Genomic DNA, 21,180 nt, shown 5'->3' on the forward strand with positions numbered 1-21,180 from the left:
GTGCAACCAACTCCCAATAATGGCTACAATATCATAATTCCGTCCTGGGCTCATCTAGCTTTCCTATGATGCTCCTTGCATTGTGATATAGACAGCTTAGGAGAGTCACTGCGCCATGCTCAACCTTTTGATTACTGACTTTCTCTGAGGTCTGAACAACATCTGTCTGGTGTCAAGAAAACAACCTCTCCCTCAATCTTGCAAAAAACAAAGGAGCTGGTTGTGGACTACAGAGAAATGGAGACATCAATGGATCTGCTGTTGAAAGGGTGAACAACTTCAAATTCCTTAACATAAACATCACCAAGGATCTCACCTGGTCTGTTCATACTGGCTGTGTGGTGAGAAAGGCACAACAGTGCCTCCTTCACCTCAGACTGTTGAAGAAGTTTGGTATGGCTCCTCAAATCCCAAGAACTTTCTACAGGGGCACAATTGAGCGCATCCTGAGAGTCTGCATCACTGTCTGAGATGGGAACAATACTTCCCTCAGTCGCAGGACTCTGCAGAGAGTGGTGCAGACAGCCCAGCCCAACTGTATATGTGAACTTTCCCCTATCCAGGATATTAACATTATTGTGTAAAAAGGTCCCGTTGGATCATTGGGGAGCTGAGTCACCCCAACCACAGAATGTTGCAGCTGCTACCATCCGGGAAACACTACCACAGCATAAAAGCCAGGACCAGCAGGCTCCAGGACAGCTTCTTTCGCCAGGCCATCAGACTGATTCATTCATGCTGGTACAATTGTATTTCTATGTTACACTGAATGCCCTGTTGTACATATTAATTATTATAAGTTACTATAAATTGCACATTTAGATGAAGACGTTATGCAAAGATTTCTACTCCTCATGTATATGAAGGATGAAAATAATAAGGTCAATTCAATTCAATTCACCCTCTTCACTATCTGTTCTATCATTCTGGCTCCAATACTCCCTGTAACTTCAGTTTAACCACCCACCCCACAGGTATGCACTAGCAAGCCTTACCATTAGGATATTCATTCCCTTTTAGTTCTGTTCCTCAACTAACAAATCCCCTATCATCCCTTTGACTTTGGTCAGTCAGGTAATCCCCACCAAGAGTTTCTAAAGTGGTCTACCTGTTGTTGTGGGGGATGGCAACAAGAGTCTCCTGCAATGGCTGTTTACCCTCATTCCCCTTCCTGACTCTCACCCAGTTTCCTGTGTCCTGCACGTTGGGTGTAACTCACCTCTCTTCATGTCATATCAATCACCCCCTCCGACTCCTAGATGATCCAGAATTCATCCATTTCAAGTTCCAACTATTTAAAGTGCAGGGTTACAAGCTGCAGCTGGGTGCACATCTTGTAGGTGAGGGCATCGGGGACACTGGAGGTCTCCCCTCTAATTTGTAATGACTAGTGTGCGGAAAAATCTTGTGCTGTGCAATTTTTTGCCTGGTGACAATGTGTGGGCACTAAATTTTATATTTTGAGCTATTCATTTTAACAGCTAGCAATCACTGTCAATAAAAACTTTGATGTCCTCTAGGTTTGATCAAGTTCATCTGCACTCTCACATAACCTATGTAGCAGGCCTGTAGTGGGTAATGAAGGATTTTCTCACCACAGCTTTTGCACACTGTCCATATGTGATTTGCTTGCTAAATGATGCTATAAAAAGGCAGATTTCAAATATCACTCCATTTCTTCCCACTTGCAAATTCTCCAGCAACTTTTGCATCCCCACAATACACACAGGTAACACCAGTTTCTGTATTGTACATAAATATTTCCCCTGAACCCTCCCCCAGGTGACTGACGGTGGTGAACTCAGTGATGGCAATGCCAATGAATATGAAGGGAAGGGCAGTAGTCTGTCTCATTGGAGTCTGGCACATTTGTGATGTGAAAGCTACTTGTTGCCCAGGGCAAAGGTGTTTGATATCATTATGTACCCAGAGAGAGTGGGACAAAACATGTTCTCACGGGTAGAAAAGTCCAGAACAAGAGGAGGTGGAACAAGCAACAGACACAAAATGCTGGAGGAACTCAGCAGGCCAGGCAGCATCTATGGAAAAGAGTACTAATGCTGAGTTCCTCCAGCAATTTGTGTGTGTTGCTCGGATTTCCAGCATCTGCAGATTTTCTCTGGTTTGTGACTGGAGACAGAACAAAGGTGATTTTCACAACAGCTGATGTAAAAGATTTTGTTCCCTTTCTCCGAGTTCCCGATCCTTGCATTTAGACAGCTGGAGCTCAGCTCTGTCTGAGAGACCCATCGGTTCCCATTCCCTCATCAGCCGGAAGCTCCCCGGGGCCCGTGTACGGATGGTGGGGCTGAGAGAGAGGGAAGAGAGCAGGACTGTCCCGGGATTGCGGGTCACGGAGTCCGGAGTCACAGCAACTACCCGAAGTCGGTGTTGAAAACGCCGCCCGGTGAGACCCCCAACCCGGAGATCCCTTCTCACCTCAACCGATCATCCGGGGCCTTTTGTGCCCCGCGCGCTGGTGAGCTCGAGCTTGGTCGGTTTAACGGCTGGGAAACTAATCACGTGAGCAGCTCCTCCCCCACCGCTGGGAACAGAGGAGTCACGCGCTGCGCTATTCCCATTGGTGCGAAGCAGTGTCAATCACTGCTTCCAACCAATAGCGGAGGTGGACCAGCCGAGAGGGCGTTACCCCCGCTGACACCGTCTCCCGAACTTTCCGTCACGGCGGGACAACCGTCAAAGTAAATGTCCGCTTTCTGATTTATTTCCATTTCCCTCCGAGGGAAGTTGGGGCGTTTGTGAAGCGTCTCCTGCGGCCGGAGTCTGGTGTGTCGCTGAGAGGTAGGAGGAGACCGCTCGGCCCGTCGGTTTGATGCCGGTTCCCCGGGGAGGGAGAGGATGAAGACGGTGAGAGAGGGGGCGGACAGGATGTTTGTCCCGGTGGGGACAGGAGGGGCTCATCTGTGGAAATGTCTGAGCCCACGGTGGTGGCGATTCACCACATTGGGGGGCAAACACCGGCAGACTGTTGCCCTGCAAGCGGGGCCAATGGTCCGGGCAAAGTGACAATTATTTGTGTTTTGTTGAGACTGTACCGGGAATATGGTGTAAAATCCCGCTCCCCACACTAACACGGGTCACACAGACCAAAGAACAAACTGCCGGAGGAACTCAGTGGGTCGGGCAGCATCTGTGGAGGGAAATGGACCGTCAACATTTCGGGCCGAGACCCTCCCTCTGGACTGAGAGTGGACGGGAAATAGTCCGAGAAAAGAGGTGAGGGGTGGGGATGGGGCAAGAGCTGGGGAGTGAGAGGTGGATCCAGGTGAGGGGGAGGTGGGAAGGTGGAAATAGTGACGGGGTGGGAGGTGAGTGGTTGGGGCAACACGGGGCTGCAGAAGATGGAAATTAATTCCATAGAGGATTAACAAAGAGGTTAGAGAGTATTTGTTATGGAGAGTGCAATGAAGATTCACCAGACTGATCCCTGGAGTGGTGGGGTCATCATATGAAGAAAGATCAAATGCGATAACCCTTTCATTTAGAGAATCGAGGACTGAGAGTTGAACACATTGAAATGCACAACATCATTACCGGCTGAACCAGGGATCCCAGTCTCTGAAAAAGGGGATGGACTGTCCGGGACTGAGATGAGGGGAAATGTCTCCACTCCGAGGGTGGTGAATGTCTGTAAATCCCCACCACAGAGGCCGGTGAAGACTCAGTGATCATCCTCACATAAAACAGAGGCCGGCAGATGTGTGGAGACCGAAGGGATCGAGGAAATGAGGATCGGGCAGAAACATGTGGCTGAGATGGGAGAGCAGCCGTCAGCTTGTTGGTGGTTAGAGGGGCTGAATGGCCACCTCCTGCTGTTTCTCACTTGATGTTTCCTGTCCAGTGAGGCTGGAGGAATGTGAATAGTAATTAGTGTTTATACACATGGAGGGGTTTAAATGAAACCTGCACATTTCCTGTTTGGGTCTGAATTGAGTGATTAGATCAGACCGGACGCAGCTTTGTCATTGTGCCGACTCCAGATACAAAGCCAATGAAACGCAGTTGGCATCTGGACGGGGGGGGGGGGAGGGGGGGGGGGGTCGGGACCGTCACGTGACGGCTCTGCCCATTTACCTGGCCGGAAACACGTCACCTGCCAATCAAGGTTTGACCCCGCCTCGCCTATCAATGCACACCTCACCATTGGCCTCGTTAATTAGCCTTGTACTTGGCCTCGGGTAATTGGCCTTTGTAATCAGTTTAACCCTGCTGGCACCGAGCCATTGGCTTCCCTGTGAATCACCTGGGCTGGACCTTCCAGACCTATAAAGCAGCCCACGTGTGCGTGACCCTTTCTCTTTTGTGCTACCTCCGAGGGACCACCCTGCTGTCCGTGAGTTGTGCTTTGAATAGGGTTGGGAGTGTGGATATTGTCCCTAAGCAGAAGAGCCGCGCCTGCACAAAGTCAAGGGTGGTTGTATACTTTGTCCCCACGCGATTTAATGTGATTTATTGCTGATCCGACTACTGTAAGTTGTGCGCGTGTTGCTTCCGTTGCCATTTTCCCCCGTTTGCCTTCTGTAAATAAAATCCTTCACTACCCAGACTGTGAGCCCAGAGCCCTTGACTTTGAGACCTGCAGAATCTGTTTCCTCACTGGCGCTGCGTGGGGAAAGTGTTCTGGAACAGGGGCAAAATGGCCAGTACAGGCACCGAGCGTAGGATTCCCGGCTGGACCGACGAGAGAGGGATTTGAGGCCTGGCGGACCACGGTAAACCGGTGGACTGGCCCGAGCAGTTGGACCCACGTTGCGAGCACCTGGCCGCGGGGCTGCTCCGGCTGTGGGATGAGGGGGGCCCCAACATGAGCCTCTCTGATCAAGAGGCGAGCGCCCCGGGGAGCCTGTCTGATCAACAACGCCCCACGGGCGCCGCAGCCGAAGATCCGGGTAGGCTCTACCCTGTGGGATCGGGTGGTGACCGCTGTGAGGGTCCGATACCCCACCCTCCTGGAGTGGGATCTACACCGGCGCCCGCAATCGGATACGGTCAGTCAGGGCACCCGGGTTGTTAGAGAGTGGGCGCTGGTCAACGGCATCTACCAGGGAGCCTGCGACCGTAATTTTTTATAAAACACCCGGGTGACCGGTACCCTCACAGGATACCTGGTCAGCACCGCGCACCCCGATATAGTCAGTGATCCTGCCCCTCATGACACCAGCTAACGGGAGGACCGTGCGGGATGGTATCACCCTCCTTGAATAGATGCAGTGGGGGCAGAGGCAAGGGCTGGAGACAAGCCCTCCCCGTTTTACGCGCAGGCAGCTGTACATGGACATGGATCCCCAACCCTGACCTCTGCACCCTGTGGAAGGAGCTTTGTGGCGGTGGGGTGGTGGGCAACTGGGCGATTGCACTCATTCTCGTTATTTATCATCGCTGTGTGTATATTATGTTGTCTGCCAAATTTTTAAGAGCACGTCTGTCTTTCTTTAGTTCTGTATAGTCAGATATAGCGTTCACCTTATAAATAGAGTAAGATGTATTCCTTTCCTTTTCACTGCGGTAACGCCTGGCGAGTGGCGAGGCTGCCGAGGGGTGGACTGTGCTGACTGTCACGTGACAGCACTGCCCACGCCTGGTCAGAAGACACGCCCCCTGCCAATCAAGGATTGACCCCTCCTCGCCCATCACTGCACACCTAACCACCGGCCTTGTAATCAGCTTAACCCTGCCGGCACCGAGCCGTTAGCGTTCCTGTGAATTACCTGGGCCGGGCACTTCAGCCTTCCTGCATGAAAAGGGCTGGACGCTCTCTTTGCCATTTCCGAGGGACCACTCTGCTTCATTCCAGGCTGAGAACCGTGGAACAGCGCTGGAGGAAATTGTTGGTAAGCTGTGCATTGAATAGGGTTGGTGATTGTCCCTGATAGCATTGAGCCGTGCCTGTACAGTGAAGGGGCTCGGGCATCGTATTGACTTTTCCCTTGGATGTCTGTGTGTGTACTTTATTCCCACGTTCGTTATTAATCGTCTGCGTGTGTTTTACTGCCGACCTGACTTTATCCACGACTGCTGTAAATTGTGTGCGTGCTGTTTCTGTTGCCATTTTCCCATGGTTGCCTTTGAGCTGCTGTGTCCCCTCATTAAAAACAAATGTAGCCTGCGAAAAGTACGGGGCAGAAACAGGAAGCATGGAGACAACCGGATTCTATTTTTCAGTTGTTGTTAGTTTCCCCGAGGGGAGGTGCACCGTTCCCGGAGGCACTGCAATACCGGGTCGATGCGCGGAGTGGACGGAGCAAGCCCCTATTCCATCTCCCTGTTCCAAAAATCAATTTAATATATGGTCCCCAGATAAGGGACGTATCAGATATTAAACTGATAAGAACAGATTTTTTTTTTTATATTTCAAAATATACTTTATTCAAAAATAAATATATACAATAAACCATTCAATAACTTTTCATCCTTTACATACGTTTCCATTATACTCAGTAAAATACCCGTGTTTATAGCCACCCACGTGGCACTCCAGTAGTTCAGCTTTGCATCTCATTGTTGAGGGGTATACTCCCCGCCCACCGACCCCTCCCACTCCCACGGGTGGAGAAACCTATACTGTGGTCCTCCCCCACCGGGCCCTTGCGGTGGCTGCACCGAGTTTCAGTGCGTCCCTCAGCACGTACTCCTGCAGCCGAGAGTGTGCCAGTCGGCAGCATTCTCCCACTGACATCTCCATGTGCTGGTAGATCATCAAGTTTCGGGCTGACCAAATAGCGTCTTTCACCGAGTTGATGATCTGCCAGCAGCACCGGATGTTGGTCTCCGTGTGCGTCCCCGGGAACAGCCCGTAGATCAGAGAGTCCTCTGTCACGCAGCTGCTGGGGATGAAACGTGACACTAGCCCGTCCATCCTCCTCCACACCCTCTTTGCGAACTGGCAGTGTGCAAAGAGGTGGGTCACAGACTCCTCCTCACTGCAGTCCTCCCGTGGGCAGTGGGGTGCGGAGACGACGTTCCGGGCGTACAGGAGGGCTCTGACTGGGAGGGCCCCTCTCACCGCCAGCCAGGCGAGGTCTTGGTGCCTGTTGGTGAGATCTGGCGATGAGGCATTTTGCCAGATGAACTGGACAGTCTGCTCAGGGAACCACCCCACTGTGTCCATCACGTCCTTCTCCTGCAGTGCCTGCAGGACACTTCGTGCCGACCACTGCCTGGTGGCCTTGTGGTCAAAGGCGTTCTCCTGGAAGAACTTTGCTACGTGGGATAGGTATGCCGGCAACGACCAGCTGACTGGGGCGTTGCGCGGGAGTGGGGCCAGACCCATCCTTCGCAGCCAGGGCGACAAGTAGAACCTGGGCACATAGTGGTACTTGGTGCCCACATACCTGGGCTCTACACACAACCTGATGCAGCCACATACGAAGCTGGCCATCAGGGTGAGGGCGACATTGGGGACGTTCTTGCCCCCGTTGTCCAGGGACTTGTGCATGGCGGTCCGTCTCACCCGCTCCATCTTGGATCCCCAGACGAATCTGAAGACAGCCCGGGTGATTTCCGAGCTGTAGGAGCGGGGGACGGGCCAGACCTGCGCCAAGTACAGCAGCCCTGAGAGCACCTCACTCCTGATGACCAGGTTCTTGCCCGTTATCGACAGGGAGCGCCCTCCCCACAGTCCCAGTTTCTGTTTCACCTTGGCAGTCCGCTCCTGCCAGTTCTTGTTGCACGCCTCAGCCCCTCCGAACCAGATCCCCAACACCTTCATGTGGTCAGACCTGATGGTGAAGGGGACGCTGGATCGGTCGGGCCAGTTGCCAAAGAGCATGGCTTCGCTCTTTGTGCGGTTGACCCTGGCCCCCGACGCTAGCTCGAACTGTTCGCAGGTGCCAATCAACCTGCGAACTGACCTCGGATCAGAGCAGAAGACGGTGACGTCGTCCATGTACAGGGAGGTTTTCACTTGGGTCCCTCCACTGCCTGGCAGCGTCACCCCTCTTATGCCCTCATCCCTCCTGATGGCTTCCACAAAGGGTTCTATGCAGCAGACAAACAAGACAGGGGAGAGGGGGCAGCCCTGCCTGACTCCAGACCTGATGGGGAAGCTGTCTGTTTCCCACCCGTTGACCTGGACTGCACTACGGATGTCTGTGTAGAGCAGTCTGATCCAATTCCGGATTCCCTCCCCAAATCCCATTTTGGAGAGCACGTCCGCCATGTACGTGTGCGATATCCTGTCGAAGGCTTTCTCCTGGTCCAAGCTGACCAGGCAGGCATCCACCCCCCTGTCCTGCACGTAGGCGATGGTGTCCCTCAGCAGCGCGAGGCTGTCTGAGATCTTCCTGCCCGGTACAGCACAGGTTTGGTCCGGGTGGATCACCTGTCCCAGAGCAGACTTGACCCTGTTGGCGATAGCCTTGGACAGGATCTTGTAGTCCACATTCAGGAGAGAGATGGGTCTCCAATTCCTAATGTCCTCCCTTTCCCCCTTCTGCTTGTAGATGAGGGTGATGATGCCCTTCCTCATGGACTCAGACATACTGCCGGCCAGAAGCATAGCGTTGTACACTTCCAGCAGGTCTGGGCCCATCCAGTTCCACAGAGCCGAGTACAACTCGGCCGGTAAGCCGTCGCTTCCGGGAGTCTTACCCGACCCGAAGGAACGGATGGAGCCTGTCAGCTCGTCCAGGGTCAGTGGCTGATCCAGACTCTCCCGCTTGCCGTCGTCTAAGACCTGCGTGATAGACGACAGGAAGTTGCGGGAGGCTGTGGATTCTGTGGCCTTTTCCTCGTACAGACCGGCATAGAAGGACTTGCAGATCCTCAGTATGTCGGTCTGCGAGGACGCGACTGAGCCGTCCTCTTCCTTAAGGTTGTGGATCACAGAGCTCCCCCTGTGCACCTTTTGGAAGAAGAAGCGTGAGCACGTCTCGTCCTGCTCCACGGTTTGGACCCTTGATTGGAAGATGATCTTGGAGGATTCAGCGGCGAGGTGCTGGGCTTGCCGGCCCTTCACCTCTCGCAGTTCCTCCCTGACATCCACCCCCTTCGACTGCAGAAGGAGAAGTTGCTGCAACTCTGTCTGGAGTTTACGCAGTTCCCTCTGCTCCTGCCTTGCCTTCTGAATACCCTTGCGGATGAAGAACCTCTTAATGTTCTCCTTGGTGGCTTCCCACCAGTGAACCGGGGAATCAAAGAAGGCTTTCAAGGTTCTCCAACCTGTGTACTCCCTCTCTAGTTCCTCGATGTTCTCTGGGGTCAGCAGCTTTACGTTCAGCTTCCACGTCCCCCTGCCTGCCTTCTGGTCCTCCCGTAAGTGACAGGTGGCTCTCAGAAGGCAGTGGTCAGAGAAGAACACCGGCGTGACGTCGGTGGACCTGACCGTGAGGGACTCAGACAGGAAGAGGAAGTCGATCCGGGAGCGGGCTGAGCCGTCCGATCGTGTCCAGGTGGCTTGCGGCTGTGCTCCACCTGTGGGGGTGCCAAAGGCGTCGCGCAGCTTGGCTGTCTTCACCGTTTCCCTCAGGAGTCTAGAGGTACTGTCTAGCCTGCCGTCGGCACTGCCGGGTCCTCCAGCCGCATCAATGGTGCAATTGAAGTCTCCGGCCAGAACGACCGGCTGGGTCGTCACCAGCAGCCGTGGGAGCTGCTCGAAGACGGCCAGCCGCTCGCTCCGCACGGGGGAGGCGTACATGTTGATCAGCCGGAGCGGAGTGCCCCGGTATTTGACGTCTGCTACCAGGAGGCGCCCCGCAACCACCTCTTTAACTTGGGTGATTGAGAAGTTGCCTCCCCGCAGCAGAATCCCCAGGCCGGAAGCGCGACAATCGTTGCCCCCCGACCACACCGACAAACCTTTTTTCCACCACCGTGACCACCTCCGGTAGTTACGGAGATGTGGTAGTCCACACTCCTGGAGGAAGGTCACATCGGCCTTTACAGTGTCCAGGTACTGGAGCGTGCTGACGCATCGCCCAGTACTCTTCAAACTTCGCACATTCAAGCACGCCAATTTAAGGTCTGCCATCGTTAAGTCTTTTATTTTGGCTGCTCTCCGTCCTCACTCTTGCCATCCTGAGCCTTCATTCCCACCGCCTTTGTGAAGTTTTCCACCTCCTGTGGGCTCAGGTACTGCTGGTAGTACTCCTCCGTGTGTGGCCGTTCTGGTTCTGGGTCTGGGCCCGGGGGGTTGCTGACTTCCTGGGCTGCTTCCCCTTCCGGCTGCTGGGTACCAGCCGTGGCTCTGCTCCCGGATTCCCGGAGCTCTGTGCGTCTGCTGCTCTCCGCCTCCTGTACTTGGGGGGTGGCCAGCAGACTTTCTCCCCTCTCTCTCCTCCTCTCCACCTGTTCTGCCAGCCGCTTCTTCCGCCGGGGCTGCTGGCCTCCCCCAACTCCTTCCTCCTCTGAAGAGGACAGGGTACCAGGGGCTGCGTGGTTCCCTGCCCTTTTCTGGCGTTGCTCCGCCTTCTGTCGCTTGGCCGCCGCCTTTTGGGTCTTTTTTCGTTTCACGACCTTCCATTCGGTTTCCCCCTCCGCTCTCCCCTCCTCCATGGACTCCTGCTGGTCGTTTGCCTGGTCCTGGAGGGTCTGCAGTGGGGTGGCAGGTCTTGGGGTGCTTGCACCTTCCTCCCTGGTCTCGTCCTCCGTCCTGTCGGGTGCCTCATCTGCAGCGCTGGCGGGTACGTCCGCATCAGCCTGGGCCCTTTCAGGGCCAGCACCTCCCCTGGTCGCCTGTGCGTAGGTGCCCCCACGCTTCGGGCAGGCTCTGTGCAGGTGGCCGGCCTGTCCGCAGAGGTTGCAGGCCTTGGCCTGCGTGCAGTCTTTGGTCAGGTGGCCTTCCATTTTACAGTTCTTGCACATCACCACCCTGCACTGGGCTGCGATGTGCCCTTCCTTGCCGCAGTTTCGGCACACCCTGGGTTGTCCCGCGTACACCATGTGCCCTCGGTTCCCTCCGATGGCGAAGACGGAGGGGGGGTGGATGATGCCGCCGTTGGAATCCAACCTCAGCTTCACCTTCACCTGCCGTTTGCTGGTCCAGATTCCCAGCCTGTCCTTCACGTCTGCTGGTGTTCCTACGCTCTCCACATACCGAGCGAGGAACGTAAGGACATCTACCACTGGCACGTGCGGGTTGAACATGTGCACCGTGATTGTCCTTTCCTGTTGCGTAGCCGTTGCAAAGAGGGGCTGTGCTTTCAGCAGCGACAGCGGCGCCTCTGTCCCCTTCAGCTGAAGCTGCTGGTACAGCTTCTGCCACCCTGCAGCCTGCCGGAAAGTGACATCGAAGAAGCCTGCGAAGTCCTGGACGCAGTAGATGTCATCGGGCGTAAATCCGCAGCAATCCAGCAAGACCTTCCGGATGAAGGTCTCTCGGGTGAAGCCGGTGCCCCCGTTCCGGTCTCGCACTGTCAGCCTGACAGTGTTCTTGATACCCTGGCCTCGAGCTGATGTACTGCTCGCTGCTGCCATCTTCTAACTCACTGCTGTCGTCGCTGGTATGGGGTGTTAGATTGGAGGCCAATCAGCATTAGGATCCACCCCTGCGTCAGCGCGAACTCTCCTCCTCCTCCGCCTTCTGGTCTGATAAGAACAGATACTACACTTGATCTTAGCCAAAAGGCCGAGAAGCAATACCACAAATGTCCGGACCCTTTCGGATCTTGCTAGTCCTCCCTCTATTAAGTTGGACCGACTGTCTACAGGACACCGATTTATCCTACCTCTCTTCAACTTTTGAAGTAGGTTTGGTGTAATTTCGCTCAGTCTTTGACATAAGTTGTATTTTTCTCCCTTGTCGCGAAATCTCTTTCGGAATACAGCTGATCATGTAAAATAGCGGATATTCCGCCAACCAAATGAGAGAGGCGGCCCTGGTTTGTATGCAAACTCCTCCTCCTCAGCTGTTCTGCCCGCCCTCTAGCGTCTGATGTCATTGCAAGCGTGATGACGTTTACGGAAGGCGTTGCAGCGAGAGAAGCGAAGTTGCGGCCGGGTCGTTTGGCGAGCCTGGCGGGGCAGGTGATTGGGGAGGGGTCCTCCGGAAACGGGAGGAGGGTGGCTAGGAACATCGGGTGGAAGCGATGGCTGGGGATTGCGAAGAAGGAGAGGGTTGTAAATGGGGTAAGTGAGGTCGTTTGATGGGGGACGATGGGTAGTTGAGTTGGTCGGGGAGAGGGACGGGATAGAGTCGGATGAAAGGGAGGGGGTAGGGTTGCAACTCGGACAATATTTAAGTGTGAGCTGGCATGTGGCAAATAACGGCATTGCAGTCAATGGATTATTTCCACAGAAAATAATCTAACCGTCCGGCTGGACTTCATTGGTAAAGAAAGCTTGTTGACCAGAACTGGTTCCATTAACAAATCGGAGATAATCGGGAGAATGTGGGTATACTACTTTCCTGACATCCGAAGGCCTTTCTGCCGTATCCCACCAGCCAAATACCGGAAGTAATTATGAACATTCCGTATTTGCCTAAGTTTGTCCAGCTCCATCCAGCATTTAACAACATTCTCCGACCTATGGCTTGTATCACTTACTACGTCTCCAAGGAGGAAAAAAAAAAGGTGGAAATCTGGGGAAAAGAGGCATAAAATGCCGAAAAGGATTTGGTGGTAATGCAGCATTCTGTAGAGAAAGAAGCAGTTAATGATTCAGATGTGATTCTTAATCATGGCAGTGATCTTTCATCAGTTCTAAGAGCCATTAACCTGACACATTTGCTCTATTTCTCTGCAAAATGCTGACTAAAGTGGCAAGTATTCCCAGCACTTATTTTATTTCAAAAGATTGCCATTCTGTCGTTATATTATTCTCCCAGTTCCTTTCGTCCATCCCTGGGGAGCAATTTTTTTTTTGCAGGACCAGCCACAGATTAGCGTTTCAATAACCCTATGCAGTGAACTCTATTCGTTCAACACTATTGGTGTGATAGAAGAATACTAAGTTGTAGATTACAGAATGTTAAATAACCAGCACTGTAACATTCTGACTTCTTTGCCTTTCTCCCGCTGTGGTTTGGGAACTTTAAAGCTTGGCTGTTTGCAAGGCTGAAGTTTCTCAAATTTATTTTAATCATTTTCTTTTAAATGGTAGTGTAGCTGTGATTGAACAGGGAGATTGCTCTTCAGTGCCAGGGCACATCTCCTGGGCAGAATGTACTAGCCACAGGTCTTTATGATGCATGTTCTACGGGTCGATGGTGGCCAGTGCTATCATGTTTGCTGTTGTGTTCTGAGGCAGCAGGCTGAGGGTAGCAGACACCGACAGAATCAACAACCCCAGCATCTGCAGATTATTTTGTGTGAACAGAATCAACAAACTCATTCGTAAGGCCAGTGATGTTGTGGGGATGGAACTGGACTCTCTGACGGTGGTGTCTGAAGAGAGGATGCTGTCCAAGTTGCATGCTATCTTGGACAATGTCTCCCATCCACTACATGATGTACTGGTTGGGCACAGGAGTACATTCAGCCAGAGACTCATTCCACCGAGATGCAGTACAGAGCGTCATTCCTGCCTGTGGCCATCAAACTTTACAACTCCTCCCCTGGAGGGTCAGACACCCTGAACCAATAGGCTGGTCCTGGACTTATTTCCTCGCATAATTTACATATTACTATTTAACTATTTATGGTTTTATTATTATTTATGGTGCAACTGTAATGAAAACCAATTTCCCCCAGGATCAATAAAGGTTGACTATGATTTTGGGTTACAGAGTTACCCTGGGACCAGCCTGCTGTGAGTTGCCAAGAGTACTGCGATTGGGATGCAAAGAAACTACCTGACACCATGGAAGAAGATTGAACCTTTCTCATTGAGTAAGGAAATGATTTGTAATCTGCCCTTTGGCTAGTGCCGCATTGAGTATAGTGAAGTAATTTGGTGTTGTTTTAAAATTTTGGGCTGTTTTTGGAGCGTTCAAAGGTAGACAGGTAAAACTTTCTCCACCACATTGATGACGTCATTGATGCTGTTTCCAGCTCCCGTGTGGAGCCCTGACGAAGGGTCTCGGTCTGAAACGTCGACTGTACCTCTTCCTAGAGATGCTGCCTGGCCTGCTGCGTTCACCAGCAACTTTTATGTGTGTTGCTTAAAATTCCAGCATCTGCAGATTTCCTCATGTTGTCGTCAGATTTGTTAACTTTCCCACCAACATACACCCCCTCTCTCAAATTTGCTTGGTCCATTTTCATGATCTCACTCCCCTTTCCTGATCTGTCTCTCTCTGTCTCCAGAAACGGATTACCTTCTGGCCTCTTTAACAAACCTACTGACTCCCACAGTTACCTTGTCCACAACAGTTACTTTCTGACATTAAATGGACCTATGGAAACTCTGCTCACACTGTCACTTTCAAGGATACTATTCCCTTCTCTCAGTTTCTTTGTCTCTGCTGCATCTGATTTTATGAGGAGGTTTTTCATGCTAGGACATCCAAGAAATCTTTTTTCAATCAATAAAGGGGTTTCCTGCCCACTGCAATCAATACAGAACTCACCCGTAACTCCTCCATTTCCTGCACGTCTGCCCTCTCCCCATGTCCCCTCCACGACATAATAACGATAGGATTACCTTTTCTGCATCTGCCATTCACTGAAGCTCTGCATTCAACATATTCTCTGCAATTTCCACTATCTCCACCAGGATCTCACCACCAGGCACATCTTCCTCTCCACGTCCGTCTCCATTTATCACAGGGATCACTCTCGCTGTGACTCTCGTCTGCCAAACACCCTGCAACCACAATAAGTGTTACATCTATCCCTACACCTCTTTCATAATCACTCTTCCTCCCAGTGTAGCCTCCTCTACATCAGTGAGACCCAACTCAGTTTGGAGATCACTAACTGATGCACAAACACGAGGAATTCTGCAGATGCTGGAAATTCAAGCAACACACATCAAAGTTGCTGGTGAACGCAGCAGGCCAGGCAGCATCTCCAGGAAGAGGTACAGTCGACGTTTCAGGCCGAGACCCCTCGTCAGGACTAACTGAAGGAAGGGTCTCGGCCTGAAACGTCGACTGTACCTCTCCCTAGAGATGCTGCCTGGCCGACTAATTGATACATCTTCACTCTTTCTGCTACAAGTAGGACTAGAGGAGGAGTACACAGGTTGGAAAACCTTGAAAACCTTTGATTCCCCAGTTCTCTGGTGGGAAGCCACCAAGGAGAACATCAAGAAGTTCTTCATACGCAAGGGTATCCAGAAAGCAAGCCAGGAGCAGAGGGAACTGGTCGAGGCAGGTTTGAGGTTGTCATTTAAAGTTAAATTGGACAGGAAAGGAATGGAAGGTTATGGGCTGAGTGCAGGTCGGTGGGACTAGGTGAGAGTAAGAATTCAGCGTGGACTAGAAGGGCCAAGATGGTCTCTTTCCGTGCTGTAATTGTTATATGGTTATATGGAACTGCGTAAACTCCAGACAGAGTTGCAGTAACTCCTCCTTCTGCAGTCGAAGGGGGTGGATGTCGGGGAGGAACTGCGAGAGGTGAAGAGCCCGAAAGCCCAGCACCTTGCCGCTGAATCCTCCAAGATCATCTACCGATCAAGGGTCCAAACCGTGGAGCAGGACGAGACGTGCTCAGGCTTCTTCTTCCAGAAGGTGCACAAGGGGAGCTCTGTGATCCTCAACCTTAAGGAAGAGGACGGCTCAGTCGTGTCCTCGTAGAATGACATACTGAGGATCTGCAGGTCCTTCTATGCCGGTCTGTACGATGAAAAGGCCACAGAATCCACAGCCTCCCGCAACTTCCTGTCATCTATCACGCAGGTCTTAGGCGACGGCAAGCGGGAGAGTCTGGATCAGCCACTGACTCTGGTCAAGTTGACAGGCTCCATCCATTCCTTTGGGTCGGGTAAGACTCCCGGAGGCGACGGCTTACCGGCTAAGTTGTACTCGGCTCTGTGGAACTGGATGGGCCCAGACCTGCTGGAAGTGTACAACGCTATGCTTCTGGCCGGCAGTATGTCAGAGTCCATGAGGAAGGGCACGATCACCCTCATCTACAAGCAGAAGGGGGAAAGGGAGGACATCAGGAATTGGAGACCCATCTCTCCTGAATGTGGACCATAAGATCCTGTTGAAGGCCATTGCCAACAGGGTCGAGTCTGCTCTGGGACAGGTGATCCACCCGGACCAAACCTGTGCTGTACCGGGCAGGAAGATCTCAGACAGCCTCACACTGCTGAGGGACACCATCGCCGATGTGCAGGACGGGGGTGAACGCCTGCCTGGTCAGCTTGGACCAGGAGAAAGTCTTCGACAGGATATCGCACACGTACATGGCGGATGTGCTCTCCAAAATTGGTTTTGGGGAGGGAATCCGGAATCAGATCAGACTGCTCGACACAGACATCTGTAGTGCAGACCAGGTCAATGGGTGGGAAACCTCTCTCCCCTGTCTTGTTTGCTGCATTGAACCCTTTGCCGAAGCCATCAGGAGGGATGAGGGCATAAGAGGGGTGATGCTGCCAGGCAGTGGAGGGACCCAAGTGAAAACCTCCCTGAACATGGACGACGTCACCCTCTTCTGCTCTGATCTGAGGTCAGTTTGCAGGTTGATTGGCATCTGCGAACAGTTTGAGCTAGTGTCGGAGGCCAGGGTCAACCGCACGAAGAGCGAAGCTATGCTATTCGGCAACTGGCCGGACCGATCCAACGTCCCCTTCGCCATCAGGTCTGACCACGTGAAGGTGTTGGGGATCTGGTTTGGAGGGGCTGAGGCGTGCAACAAGAACTGGCAGGAGCGGACTGCCAAGGTGAAACAGAGACTGGGACTGTGGGGAGGGCGCTCCCTGTCGATAACGGGCAAGAACCTGGTCATCAGGTGTGAGGTGCTCTCAGGGCTGCTGTACTTGGCACAGGTGTGGCCCGTCCCCCGCTCCTACAGCTCGGAAATCACCCGAGCTGTCTTCAGATTCGTCTGGGGATCCAAGGTGGAGCGGGTGAGACGGACCGTCATGCACAAGTCCCTGGATAATGAGGGCAAGAACGTCCCCAATGTCGCCCTCATTCTGATGGCCAGCTTCGTGTGTGGCTGCATCAGGTTGTGTGTAGAACCCAGGTATGTGGGCACCAAGTACCACTATGTGCCCAGGTTGTACCTGTCACCCGGGCTAGGAAGGATGGGTCTGGCCCCACTCCCGCGCAACGCCCCAGTCAGCTGGTCATTGCTGCCATACCTGTCCTTCATAGAAAAGTTCTTCCAGGAGAACGCCTTTGACCACAGGGTCATCAGGCAGTGGTCGGCACGTAATGTCCTGCAGGCACTGCAGGAGAAGGACGAGATGGACACAGTGGGGTGGTTCCTTGAGCAGACCATCCAGTTCATCTGGCAAAATGCCTCATCGCCAGACCTCACCAACAGTCACCAGGACCTTGCCTGGCTGGCGATGAGAGGGGCCCTCCCAGTCAGATCCCTCCTGTACGCCTGGAACATCGTCTCCGCTCCCCACTGCTCACGGGAGGACTGCAGTGAGGAGGAGTCTGTGACCCACCTCTTCGCACACTGTCAGTTCGCAGAGAGGGTGTGGAGGATGACGGAAGGGACGGTGTCACGTTTCAACCCCAGCAGCTGCGTAACAGAGGACTCTCTGATCTACGGGCTGTTCCCGGGGACGCACACGGAGACCAACATCCGGTGCTGCTGTCAGATCATCAACTCGGTGAAGGACGCTCTTCGGTCGGCCCGAAAATTGATGATTTACCAGCACATGGAGATGTCCGTGGGAGAATGTGCTGCCGACTGGCACATTCTCAGCTGCAGGAGTACTTTATTGTTGCCAAACAATTGATACTAGAGCGTACAATCATCACAGCGATATTTGATTCTGCTCTTCGTGCTCCCTGGAGTACAAATCGATAGTAAATATTAAAAATTTAAATTATAAATCACGTGCTGAGGGATGCACTCAAACTTGGTGCAGCCACCGCAAAAGCCGGGTGGAGAAGGACCACAGTTTTCGGTTTGTCACCCGCGCGCGGGAGTGCGAGGAGTCGGGTGGCGAAGAGTATTCCTCTCCTCAGTGGTGTGGATAGATGAATCAACATCGTGCTACAGGAGTGGCTGGAAATGTGGAAAGGTATAGACTGTAATGGAACATCAGTAAAGGAATGAGAGTCAATGAATGATTTATTGTAAACATCTTTATTTTGAATAAGGACAGAGTAAACACATGATTTATTGTAAATAACTTTATTTATTCTATAAGAACTTAGGGTCAACAAATGTTTTTTTGCAAATTTTATTTTGTAATATTTCTGAATAAAGTATATTTTTCAAAAAAATCAGTTCTTATCAGTTTAAAATCTGATGCGTCCCTTATCTGGGACCATATATTACATTGATTTTTGGAACAGGAAGATGGAATAGGGGCTTCCTTCGTCCACTCCGTGCATCGACCCAGTATTGCAGTGCCCCTCGGAATGCTGCACCTCCCCTCGGGGAGATTAAACAACAAATAAAGAGTAGAATGCAGTTATCCGTACGCATTAACCTTCTTAGGCTTTTTCCCTATTCCTTCGTTGTACTTTTACAGGTAGTGTTAATGGTAAGACTCCTGGCAGTGTGGAGCATCAGAGGGTTCTTGAGGTCCGAGTCCATAGGATGCTCAAAGCAGCTGTGCAGGTTGACTCCGTGGTTAAGAAGGTGTACGGTATATTGGCCTTCAACAATCGTGGCATTGAATTTAGGAGCCGAGAGGTAATGTTGCAGCTATATAGACACTGGTCAGACCCCACTTGGAGTACTGGCTCAGATCTGGTCGCTTCACTACAGGAAGGATATGGAAACCATGGGGAGGGTGCAGAGGAGATTTACAAGGATATTGCCTGGATTGGGGAGCATGCCTTATGAGAATAGGTTGAGTGAACTTGGCCTTTTCTCCTTGGAGCAACAGAGGATGAGAGGTGGCCGGATAGAGGTGTATAAGATTATGAGATGCTTTGATTGTGGGGGTGTGAGCTGGGTCTGTGCGGAGGAAGCTTGACTCTGTCTGGCCCCGGGTTTGTGTGCCAGGTCTGTAAAGAGGGAGCTTCAGCCCGTGTTGATTGCTTCTGTTCCCTTCTGTTTGCGACCTTGGTGGACGTGGGTCCGATATTATACAGTATATGAGCTTCCAATCTCCTTTATTGTTTTTGACTGTGAGAGCAAGAAAGCACGCAGGAAGGTGGGGATCAGGATAGTGCGAGTATCTGGCGTGAGAGGATGCGGTGGTCAGCCGGGATGGGGAGTGAACAGATCCTGGGGACCAGACACTATCAGACTGACATCCCTCAGCCTGGAGCTGAGACGCTGCCGTACCAGTGTGAGGAGCTCACACCATTATTGCAGTTCACCGGGTGCGGTGGGCAGCAGTAACCCCAGGGTACTGTTTCTCCTCTAGTGAGACTCGAGTCTGACACCAAGACAGGAAATTACAGTGGTTTATTGATTTCATCATGACAAATGTAAATTAAACAATGTGTGAGCTGCTCGTGTGCAGGGATAAATAAGCTGCTCCCGACTCACTCAGAATCACACACAATTAACTGACCGGTGACAACGGGTGACAGTTTGAATAATCAGTCCCGTTTCTCACCGTCACTCTGCATCGGGGAACCGATGATTATAAAATCACACTTCAGGGCCGTGTCCGAGATCGCTGCAGATCCAGGGTCACTGCCGAGGTATTTGTCAATTTAACATCATTATATCAGCCAGACTGCCGAATGCACCGTCCTCAGCAAAGGGAGCAAAAGGATTCTCTCCCGGGATAATCCCGCCCCGGGACACCAGTGTCCCAGACTGAGCCCCGGCCCCCGGGCTCTTCCTGTCTAATTCCCCGGGGTCTCGTGGGGGAGTCTCAAACCCGCACATCCACTGGAAGCTGTGCCACTGGACAGGAGGCGGAAATACATCACTGTGGGAACGCTCCGAACGACAGACAGCTTCAGGCTGGAGCCAGTTCCGTTAGAACGGTTGGGAATTAAACCTGGCGTGCAGCCATTAAAGGGGAGGGCAGGGAATCGGCCAAAATGTCCCCCATCAAAAAAGGTAGTAGGGATAGTTTGGGTAATTATAGACCAGTGAGCCTTGCGTCTGTGGTGGGAAAGCTGTTGGAAAAGATTCTGAGAGATAGGATCTATAGGCATTTAGAGAATCATGGTCTGATCAGGGACATTCAGCATGGCTTTGTGAAGGGCAGATCGTGTCTAACAAGCCTGATAGTTATTTGAGGAGGTGACCAGGCATATAGATGAGGGTAGTGCAGTGGATGTGATCTATATGGATTTTAGTAAGACATTTGACAAGGATCCACACGGTAGGCTTATTCAGAAAGTTAGAAGGCATGGGATCCAGGGAAGTTTGGCCAGGTGGATTCAGAATTGGCTTGCCTGCAGAAGGCAGAGGGTCATGGTGGAGGGAGTACATTCAGATTGGAGGATTGTGACTAGTGGTGTCCCACAAGGATCTGTTCTGGGACCTCTACTTTTTGTGATTTTTATTAACGACCTGGATGTGGGGGTAGAAGGGTGGGTTGGCAAGTTTGCAGACGACACAAAGGTTGGTGGTGTTGTAGATAGTGTAGAGGATTGTCAAAGATTGCAGAGAGACATTGATAGGATGCAGAAGTGGGCTGAGAAGTGGCAGATGGAGTTCAACCCGGAGAAGTGTGAGATGGTACAGTTTGGAAGGACAAACTCCAAAGCAGAGTACAAAGTAAATGGCAGGATACTTGGTAGTGTGGAGGAGCAGAGGGATCTCGGGGTGCATGTCCACAGATCCCTGAAAGTTGCCTCACAGGTGGATAGGGTAGTTAAGAAAGCTTATGGGGTGTTAGCTTTCATAAGTCGAGGGATAGAGTTTAAGAATCACTATGTAATGATGCAGCTCTATAAAACTCTGGTTAGGCCACACTTGGAGTACTGTGTCCAGTTCTGGTCACCTCACGAAAGGAAGGATGTGGAAGCATTGGAAAGGGTACAGAGGAGATTTACCAGGATGCTGCCTGGTTTAGAAAGTATGCATTATGATCAGAGATTAAGGGAGCTAGGGCTTTACTCTTTGGAGAGAAGGAGGCTGAGAGGAGACATGATAGATGTGTAGAGGATAATAGGAATAGATAGAGTGGATAGACAGCGCCTCTTCCCCAGGGCACCACTGCTCAATACAAGAGGACATGGCTTTAAAGTAAGGGGTGGGAAGTTCAAGGGGGATATTAGAGGAAGGT

At 52.1% G+C, this 21,180-nt stretch overlaps 1 protein-coding gene, 2 non-coding genes and 1 pseudogene across 3 annotated transcripts in view; 1 reads left to right on the top strand and 3 right to left on the bottom strand.

Moving 5' to 3' along the window:
- The window catches only part of LOC140208324 (uncharacterized), a 38,653-nt gene extending 36,143 nt beyond the window's left edge, over nucleotides 1-2,510 (bottom strand). The window contains exon 1 of the mRNA XM_072276911.1: nucleotides 2,440-2,510. The gene's annotated coding sequence lies outside the window, so the exon portion shown is untranslated. The remainder of the gene's footprint in view (nucleotides 1-2,439) is intronic.
- A 3,693-nt stretch (nucleotides 2,511-6,203) lies between these two features.
- On the bottom strand, nucleotides 6,204-6,388 carry LOC140208846 (U2 spliceosomal RNA). Its single transcript, XR_011888950.1, has one exon. It is a non-coding gene; the product is annotated as a U2 spliceosomal RNA (small nuclear RNA).
- Nucleotides 6,389-11,461: 5,073 nt separating this feature from the next.
- On the bottom strand, nucleotides 11,462-11,596 carry LOC140208799 (U2 spliceosomal RNA; annotated as a pseudogene).
- A 6,629-nt stretch (nucleotides 11,597-18,225) lies between these two features.
- On the top strand, nucleotides 18,226-18,408 carry LOC140208769 (U2 spliceosomal RNA). Its single transcript, XR_011888924.1, has one exon. It is a non-coding gene; the product is annotated as a U2 spliceosomal RNA (small nuclear RNA).
- The last annotated feature ends 2,772 nt before the right edge of the window (nucleotides 18,409-21,180 follow it).

This window comes from Mobula birostris, chromosome 13 (assembly GCF_030028105.1).
Source record: "Mobula birostris isolate sMobBir1 chromosome 13, sMobBir1.hap1, whole genome shotgun sequence".
NCBI classification, from domain to species: Eukaryota; Metazoa; Chordata; class Chondrichthyes; order Myliobatiformes; family Myliobatidae; genus Mobula; species Mobula birostris.